Raw genomic sequence first — 10,615 nt, forward strand, 5'->3', positions numbered from 1 at the left:
CAGTTGGTAGAGATGGCGCCCGTACAATGAGGCTACACTCCTCGCCGCTCCGCTCGCAGGTTCAAAGCTGTACCATTTGGTGCATGTCATTCTGTCTCTCTTCAGCGTTCCTATCAATAAAGTCGTACAACTGATTCTGAAGTCTGGCTGAATATCCAGCACAATCGTGCCTTGTCAGTCGTGTCGTGTACACCGAGGCATGACGGCCAATCCCGATCAGCTTGTCCTGACTGATTAGATCGTTTCAGGGCCACGGGCTGATTCCCAGACTTTTCCTTCCTGATAGTACCTTCACAAACTGACAGATTTGAAAATATAAGATACGTCATGTCGCTGGTGCAGCCCAGCAGCAAAAGACAAGATAAACAAATATAAAAAATACAAACAGCAGAAATCACCATGGCAACAGCATGTTAAAGTGCTCCGTGTCCGGTCAAGAAAGAAACGCTGGCAGGAAATACCTGCAGACCAAAGAGGATGTGGGTGCAAGACACGATCTGTTGGAGACAAAACTATGGGGAATATCAAATATTTGGAAAAGAGCGCCGGTGACGTCAACAGCCGCTTTCTGAAAAGATGAAAGATTTCTGATTTGAGCACTCGGAGCGGCCACACAAAAAGCAGAGCGCAGAGCGCTCCAAAGACGCTTGGCGCTGCACTTTTTCTGCAGGCGGCCTCTTTCTGCTGCAAACGCTCTCTACCCATTTTAAACAATCGAAAAAAGACTCGGTGGACACAGGGCCTTTCTGAGTTATTTTTCACTACTACTTCCCACTTGTTTAATTAACTGAACTATCACTGCAGTCAGTTTAACATCACAACCTCAAAATACTATCTATCTATCTATCTATCTATCTATCTATCTATCTATCTAATGTATATAAAAATGTTGCTATGCTAAAAGCAGCTGTGAGAAATGACATTTTCTGATCCTCTCTGCTGTTAAAACGTCTCAGCTAAGTCTGTTGTTGTTTTATTTCTCCACCAGGTGAGACGGACGGACGGACAAACCGCCACTTTAAGCACCCGCCTCCTCTCCTCAGCACGCTGCAGAGAAACCCTGCTCCCGTTTGTCAGCCCACATAACAAGACTGTCTGCAGAGAGGCCAAGACGGAGGGGAGAGGGGTTTACGGAGGACGCAGGAGAGAAATAGAAAGAAGCGATAGAGAGACGCAGAGAGAAAGAGACAGAGAGGGAGGAGAGAGAGAAAGTGGTGGTAGGTTTTTAAATGGTCCGGAGGGAAGCGTGTCGGGAGGAGGAGGTGAAGAAAGAAGGAGGTGAGGAAGGGGGGGGGGGCTCCCACAGCGACTGCTAGTTGTTATATTGGGGATCTGTTAGTGGATCAATGAAAAAGAAAGAAAGAAAGAAAGAAAGAGAGAGGCTGTGTGGAAGGATGACAGGCCTCATTACCACCAAACCTCAGACAGTGATGCTTCTGTGTGTGTGTGTGTGTGTGTGTGTGTGTGTGTGTGTGTGTGTGTGTGTGTGTGTGTGTGTGTGTGTGTGTGTGTGTGTGTGTGTTCATACGTGGATACTGTGTGTATTCTCATGCCAGAAGAAACTATTTACATGCAAAAGTGTGTGTTTGCAGGAGTGTTTCTCCTTTCCCTCTGTGTATACCACTGTGTGTGTGTGTGTCTGTGTGTGTGTGTGTGTGTGTGTGTGTGTGTGTGTGTGTGTGTGTGTGTGTGTGTGTGTGTGTGTGTGTGTGTGTGTGTGTCAGCTCCCTGTAGGCCTGTGTAAGAGGAGGATGATGGGACAGAGTTGTTTAAAGGTCAGCAGCAAACACATCATCAGAGAGACGCTCTGAGAACTACCAGTGAACCTGAACACAACCACAAACCCAACAACACACACCTGACACACAACTCACACCCGGACTGATATTTAAGGATCTTTTTTTTTTTTTCTTTTTTTTTTACCAGTTATGATAATGTTTATACTCACTATTAGTGCTTTCACACTCGCAGAAAACTCATGAAAAACTCCTGAAGTTTCGCGTGAGCTGCATGTGTGAATGCAAACAGCCTCCTCGTATTTATTCTGCAGAAAGTCAGAGTGAGCTGATGTGAGAACGCAGCAGGATATAATCAGGAGAATTCAGCTGGAGCGAGTGGGAGGGGGTGGTGACGTTTATTCCCTGTGATCGCTGCACGACCATAGACTGTCTGCACGCCACCGCTAAAATCCTCCAAGATGCAGTACTATATAGCGGACCCTGTTGCTTTGTCAGCCATTTCTGCTCTGTTTCTGAAACGTACCTACATGCAATTGTTTTTTCATCAATTTCCTACTGTCTTCCAATCTGGTCACTTACCACTAAGGAGATTACTGAACCAATAGCACGACTGTACTATCGAGCTCTTAAGATCCACAGTAACCTCCCAAAGTGGTCAAACCACTGCTCTGCACTCACACGCTCCATCGCCTTGACTTTCCAGAATTACATACACAGCCACACCATTACATACTATTTTCAGATTAAAAGCAACACCTCACCAACACTTGCTGCACTTCTACCGACACATAATATGAGACAAGTGCGCCTCACTAGGTCAGTCTCACAGGCACTCATCCCAGTCCCTGCATACAAAAACAACTATGGTCGGAAGTCCTTCTTTTATGCATACACCAAAATTTGGAATGACATTCCCCATCACATTAGAACATCTACCTCATATTTCAAAAATACATACAAACGACACCTTCTCCACACTTACACCTGCACTCATTAATTGTTCATGTATTGTCCGCAGTATCTGTACTGTTTGTTTCTATTTGTCTGTATTTGCCTAGCCCATGCTAATGTCCTGTAAATGTACTTGTCTTGTTTTGCTTTGTTATTTGTCGTGTCCATGTGAAACAGTGTTGGGACGAACACATTTCTGTAACATCACTACTTCAATTCAATAACACCATTACAGTTATTGACATTTAAAAGTATGGGTTACTCGTTACTTTATGTGTAACAGCCAACTGAAACACCAAATGAAGGTGTTTTGACATCGATTCAGCGAATAAAGTTACGCTAATGTTAGCAACAGCAGCATCGAGGGAGAAGGAAATCTGTGCACAGTGAACGAACGGGCAGGTGATCATTCAGCTGTGAGCTTTCTGTCTCAGAAACTACAACATTATTTTACCCTGCTCGAGTTAAACAACAAGAGTTTAGCAGCGAGTTGTCGTCTGTGTGCGTGAAGGAAAACTTCTCTCACAAGAACGAAGCACCGAGCTAAACAACAACATGATTCTACTAAGCTAGCTATCACACAGAGCGCAGCGCTGCAGACATCAGAGACCCAGGTGCAGCTCACCTTAGCTCTGCAGACCAAGGAGGAGACACTCCATACAAACCGCCAGGTTGATTTAAAACACAGCCAGCTTCTCGATGCGTAATCCAGACTATAGACTCATAAACAGGAATGTTGTCGTTGACGTGCTTCATAGCAACTGTTGATTCTGTCGCCTTCAGAGATCTAACCGGTCAAATACCTGCACCGTCTCACAGCACTGTTCTGCCACAGCAACACTAAATAATGTGAACATAAATGTGAGGATTGAAGCAAAAAAAGCTATAGTAACTGTAACTACTTACTAATTTTCAGTAACGAGCCCAACACTGGTGAAATGATGTTGATTCATATGAAATGGTTAAAAACGAGCAATGCTAAGCTTGCAAGTTGGCAACGATAGGGATTTCCTAGAAGTACTGCTCAGGCTGTTGTGATTAGCAGGTTCAAACTCTTGAAGCTTCATTTGTTCTGAAGGTTTGAGGATTGGTCTCACCTCAGATACCTCTGGAACATCTCCTGCACTTCGTAAAGTTACAGACCTACAGCCTATTGGAATTTTAAAAAAATAAACTGACCTCAGGAGGCTGAGAGATCAAACCACTGTAGGTCGTTTAACTGAAGAACATTTTCCTCCCAAAGTTTCAGGATTGATTTTCAACCTTCGCAGGCAGCACTGACGGAGAACCATTCGATACAAACATCTGACTCTGCTCTGTGAGTGTGTGCAGCAACACTAAGAGCAACTTCACACCTCCAATAGGATCCAACTGGAGAGATCAGACCTGCTGTGTGGTCAACAACTACAGGTAAGATCAGGACAATTAGAGTTCAAGTGAAAGCTTGAGAGAAGCTGATATTAAGCCTGTGTGGACTGATGATACATTTATAGATTAATATGTATTTACACTGGACAACTCAATGAACTCCTGGAAAATTCCACAAACTACATTTAAACATTCTCACTAAGCAGGTTAATGTGAGATGGCAACGTTGCTCGGTCTGTCACTTTGCTCCACTCTGAAATGTCTCCACTCGTGACTTTGGTGAACGCCCCATCTCTGAACCTGTCCATGATCGTTTGAAGGAAGAATGTGCGACTTTTTGATCCAGTAGATGTCTTCCCTTGAGCACCAGTATGAAACCAAAACAAACTGCTTTTTGGCCACACCTCCGCTCTCCTCCAGAGACACACCTCCAACCCCCCTACACTCGTGTTCAAACGGAGGAGTTATGTATTTGAACGCACCATAAAAGCGACGCAAAAATTGTCCTTGTCTCGAGCTGCAATCACCTGCGTCCTGCATTGTTGTGTTAGCATGCTAACGTTAGAGCTCTTTAGTTAGCTCGTAGTTTCATGTAAATTGACACAGAATGAGTGTGATCTAAAAACATCCACAGTTAGCAGGTTGGACTCCGCGGGTGGTTGCCATGGTTGCTTCTTCTGCTTTTTTGGCAAATTTGCAAGCCCACTATGTACATACTGCCACCTGCTGTATCAGACTGTGTACATACTCAAGTGTACTCGGGTACGGAAAAATTGTGCCTAATGGGAAAACGCCCTAAGAGCACTTCCATTGTGCTTGGATAAAAATCTGTTCAATACCAGTGATTCTGCTAACTGAGGCCACGTGTAGTAAACTACCCCCGAGAGATCTTCAGTTTCTCTCCTCACCTTCCCTCCTGAACCGTCCAATCATGTGTAGATCCTGGCCGCCTTTTAACACCTCGCCCATATTGACCCAACGGATACGAACCAGCGGTCACCCTCCTCCACAGTGACAATTATCACCTTCCTCTCCTTCTTTCCCTCCACCTTGCTCTTCCTCCTCCTCCTCCTCCTCTCTGACTGCAATTACAGAGAGGAATAATCATATTGACAGGGCTGACAGGTCGGGGCAGGAGAGCAGGAACATGAATAGTCACTGGTGTCAGAGGCAGAGCGAGGGGGTTTGGATGTATCAGCGTGTCTTATTGTAGCTTTGATATTATGACAATGACATGGAGTCAATTTAAATTCAGAGCCACTGAAGACAGCGGGTCCAATAAATGCCCAGGAATTAGTCTGCTGACATTTCTGCAGACATCTAACACAGCAGAACATTCAGACAGAGACTAGCACTGCTCTGACTTATATATCCACATTCATGAACAAGGAGCACGACACGTTATCATTTATATCTCTGCTACAGGAGGAGGCATTTTGATTGGTCTTTGTTAAAGTGTTAACCACTATTCCTTATCCTTACAAGCATGTTACCGAACTACTACCGACTTTAAAGGACAAAAACAACCACATTTGGGTAAAACCATAAACATGAACGAAGCCTCATTTGCGTCACCCATTGGTGACTGAAGGCCATTGATGGTGGTCACCATATTGAATTATCTGTCACAACCTAACAACACAAAACAATCAAGATGATGGAAGCACCATAAACTCCAACAAACTCTCATTAATTTATTCCAAACGTAAAAATTGTCAGCTACAGTGAAATCACTTTAAAAGTCAAAGCTCTCAGTTGAAAATGGTTCAACTTCGGTGAGAAGCAAACTGAAACGGAGGTCATGAGCGCAGACATCAATAGACACAGACCATCGACTGTAAATATTAATGAATGAAGCCTGAGTGACGTCACCAATCTGTTCCTGCAGGGGGCGCTGGAGCCCCATCGATGGCGCCCTCCGTGCTGGAAATGCTGTCTCAGCCTAACCTTTCAGTCAACCTTTAAGCCTCCTGACAAACCATTTCATCGCGCCCACCTGTCAATTATGTCAGCTACGCGCCTAACTATGGATAACACAGATCGTTCATGAAATCAAAACTGATGCGTCATAAAAAAAAAGTCTCCCCCCGTACAGTGTGTGCCGATCGAGACATGAGCTAATCAGACCTATTTGTTTTTTTGAACCAGGCTGTAAACATTTTAATCTCTGCTGTAAAAACAGGCTTTTTTTGAATGGGTGTGTATGTGACTTCCTGTGCTTCTGCAGCCAGCCTCTAGTGGACACTCGAGGAACTGTAGCATTTTGCACTTCGGCATTGATGAACACTGGAGGTTGCTGCTTGGTTCACACACAACACCCACTGATAAAAGACCTTAGAGCATTAATAAATACTTATGTGTGCTCAATAATAATGCTGTTAAATATCACAAATACATACGAGAGTAAATGTTAAATAATGAATATGTAAAAAATTATGTGAACCGTTTTTGTGTTCTTCACATTTACAGTGTTGTCTTCCATTTGAGTTGATTACAGTAAAACGTATTTCTTCTTGCATAAGTCAGGCATTCATTCATTGTTTGATTTATATTCAGCCTTTCTCTAAAAGCTTATTTTCTACTCCGTCGTTCTCGCATACATTCAGGCATTTAATCTAAACTCCTCTCTGTATGCGTCCCTCCAATTCAAAGTCATTTTTCTTCCATCTGTATGCATCCCTGCATTTAAATCCCCACTTTTGCTTCCACTTATCCGCGCGTATTAAAAGCCATTTTCCTCCTTTGTTTCTGTTTTTAACTACATGCATTCCACCATTAAAAGCTAATTTTCAGACGGCCTCGCTCCCATCTATATGCATTGCTGAGCTGAAGACTAATTTTTCTACTTTCTCTGCGCCTCCTCTCCTCTCGGGCTCCATCAGTCCGGGGGAGCCGTCCGGGGAAATCGTTAGCGCTCCTTCTCTTTAAATTGGGGAGGTGGACGGCAGGTGAACATCGCATTGATCGCCCTCTCAAGGCCTCTTTCTCTCCCCTCCCCTTCATCCCTCTCTTCTCTCTCTCTCGCATCCCTCACCACCAATTGTCTGGCCCTTACCCCCCCCCCCCTCCTCCCCCCTCTCACATCACCGCCAATTGCCGACCATTTTCCCCCCCTCTCTCTCTCCTCCCTCTTCTTTTCTTCGAATGCAAGCGGAGGTCACAAATTTACAAGAGAGAGTGGAGGAGCGCTGGGAGGGGGTGATGCTGTCTATCTGTCTAACAACCACCATCATGGGGCGGAAAACAGAGATACGGGGGTTAGGAGGGGCCCGGGCCAGCAGGGGGTTATGGGACAGAGATGGCGGGTGGCGTGGGAGGGGGGTCGGAGTAAACATAGTGATGATTTCCCCTGAGTTTTGCTCATCCGGACCGATGAGGAGGGAGAGAGAGATGGAGAGAGAAAAAGGGGGGAGAAAGAGAGAGAGAGAGAGAGACAGAGAGAGAGAGAGAGAGAGAGCAGCTGCTGTCCTGTCACCGACTGCAACTGTAGCCGTGGTGACACCTCCTCCTCCTCTTCATCCTCCCTACAAGAGAGAAAAGAGAGGGATGCTGCGAGAAAATCGAAATGCTGACACACACACACACACACACACACACACAGATATACATGCTGCCAACACACACACACACACACACACACCAAACACCCTCAGCGGGGCCCTCGGACACCTCTCATCGTCCAATTAGAGTCCAAACGGAGAGGAGAGAGACTCCTGCCTCTGACATTATTTCTCTAAAAGTACCTTTTTTTTATTTTCTTGTTTTGTGTTAATGGCTGAAGCTCTGTAAAATGTTCTTCCATTTATCAGCTTTGTTGTTTGATGAGTTTTAAAATGGAGTCAAAGAGTCAGACAGCCACACAGGCAGATCTGAAGTGTTAGACTCGTCCTCATACAACAGTTTGGATGATCTATTTTTACTTAATCTGCTTAAAAAAACACAGAATCAGTAAAAACCAGGACCAGATTTTCAGATCAGGAGGGTTCTGGTTTTCATTCCTAGTCTGAGCAGTTTGTCCACAAGCAATGGGGACGACTTGTCTCGGTCCACATAGGAAAGTACGAGTAACTCTTGGGTTTGATAGCTGGATCATTCAGGGTAAATCTAAAAAATATTCCCCTGAACTCTCCCAGCTGCTTCCAGCTACTGGAAGCTGACCAGGTCTCATTTTAATGAGCTGTTGACTCGGATCAGTACCAGTCATACTGCAGATCTATGAACCCAAAACAAACTGATTTTAAAGGTTTAATTACATAAAAATGTGACCAAAGGACGCTCTAATTAATACATGGTGACACCGATTTCTAAAACGTCTGAATCAAGGATTTGTTGGGTCAGTCTGTGTAAGAGGAGACGCAAAACATTTTTAAATGTTTCTTTCTTCGATATAGTTTGGATCTTACATGTCTGATTCAATCTAAGGCCCCGTGTCCACCTGGCATTTTTCCCGGGCACAAAAAGCGATGCATGTCCGTTCTGTCTCTATGACAACAGTCTGTTGGCCAACACTGCTCCGTTACTTTTTACTGCATGTTTATTTCCTGATCTGACACGGAGCGAAGAGGATGTGGGTACAACACACGATCCGTAGGCGGAAAAACGACAGGGAATATCGTACATTTGGAAAAGAGCGGCAGGGGCGTCGACAGCGCCTTTCTGAAAAGTTGAAAGATTTTCAACGTGAGCGCTCGGACCGCTTTCTGCTGTGAACGCTCTCTACTCATTGAAACAACTTTAAAAAGGCTGGCGCTCAGAAAACCACGCTAGGTGGAGACCGGGCCTGAGGCTGTCAGGAAAACCTCAGACACTACTTTACATTTTCAACTTGCTAATATGTAAATAATTCAAATTGGCGTATTTGCAGTTTGGGACGCTTCATTGAAAACGCTGCTGATCGTACTTTCTGTTTGTTTTCCTTATTGTACGTTTTACCGTGTGTAAAATGAGGTTCTGCAGAAACATAACCTGGAGTCTTAGTAGTTGTTATTTATGGTCATTGTTTGTCCATAGTAGCTTAAACACGTCCACTGTGAGCTCATCAGTACTTTAAGCGCTGTGGTCGTATTCATAGCGATAGTAAGGATGACTTTTTTTGTTAACTCTCCATTTTCTTCTCTTTGCCGTGCTCTCTTTATCCTCTCTCTCCTCCTCATCTGTCCTTTTTCTCCCCCTTTCTCTCCCCCATCTCCCTCTGAAACTAATTAGCAGTGAAGTCCGGAGCAGAGGGAGGATCGGGGGAGGGGGGGGAGGGCAGGCATGAAGAACGAGAGGAGGGCTGAGGAACCAGAGGAGGTGAGGAGGAGAAGAAAAAGACAGTAAAAGTGGGAGAAAGATCCATATTAGACAGTTTGTGGCGCTGATGAGACTCTGCGAGCTGTGAACAGGCGAGACAATAATTCTTCCTACAGAGGTCACCGTCACATCGCTATATGTCTGTCACTTTTGATTCATGGGACAGGTGATCTCTGGCCGTGTTTACACAGCGAGTTCAGCTGAAAACGGTTACCTTTTGTTGGGTTGTGTTTTAAAATGGTTGCATGCTGCGACCTCGGGTACTGTGCCGTGTCCGCTCAACCGCGCTCAAACAAGGAAGTCGACTTCAAAAACCGTTGTATGCGAGCGTTATCCTGAGCTGCACGCTAGATGTGGACGTAGGAAGAGAGTCGTTGTTAGCGTCTTCATCCACGGTTAGCAGGATGGACTGTGAGTGGTTGCTTCTTCTTCTTCTTTCTTCTTCTTGGCAGATTAGCAAACCAACAATGAGCATACTGCCACCTGCTGTATCGGACTGTGTACATATGTAAGTGTACATCGAGTACAGGACAATGTTACTGATGTGAACGCAGACCAGAGGGGGTGAGGGGAGGGGGACGCAATCATGCCAATACGAAACAATCATGCATAATGTAAAAACGCCCTGAAAACTCAAAGTTTTGAAAACGGGTTCCAGAGGGCAAACTTTTGAAAACATAATCTGCAAAATCTCCATTGTCATGTTGACTGAAATTCTGGCACATGCTCATACTGTTGCAGTCAGTAGTCATTCACGAAACAACAATGGCGGACCCCTGAGGTGAATTTCCCTCGCTTTGTAGTTTTAGGTCTCTTGAAGTAGGACCCCCGCGTCATCGTCCGTCCACACCAACATATGTTTACACCTCACAACCTCTGAAGAAGGAAGAGGATGTGCACGTGTTGTTTCATTACAAAGTCACACCGCCAACTACTGGCCTGGCATGCACGCTACAACGTTTTCAGTCGATTCTGCGGATCAGCGTGCACAGCAATTATTATCTATTGTTTGACTGACTGAAGGATTCATGTTTCCGGTTGTAGTTATAAACTTTGTGAGGAAATTCAATGTCCTATAACTAACTGAAATAATTGAAAAACAAAAACGACACTAGTTGGACGTAGAACTCTGTGATCTGATTGAAACACACCACGGCTCCAACAGATAGATCGATTCATTTGAGATTTTTGTGATTGAACTCCTCATGTCGTCTCAGCTGTTTGTTTTATCAGAAACAACACACGCTTGTTAAAACTGAAACCAC

The sequence above is a fragment of the Labrus bergylta genome, chromosome 2 (genome assembly GCF_963930695.1).
Source record: "Labrus bergylta chromosome 2, fLabBer1.1, whole genome shotgun sequence".
Taxonomy (NCBI): domain Eukaryota; kingdom Metazoa; phylum Chordata; class Actinopteri; order Labriformes; family Labridae; genus Labrus; species Labrus bergylta.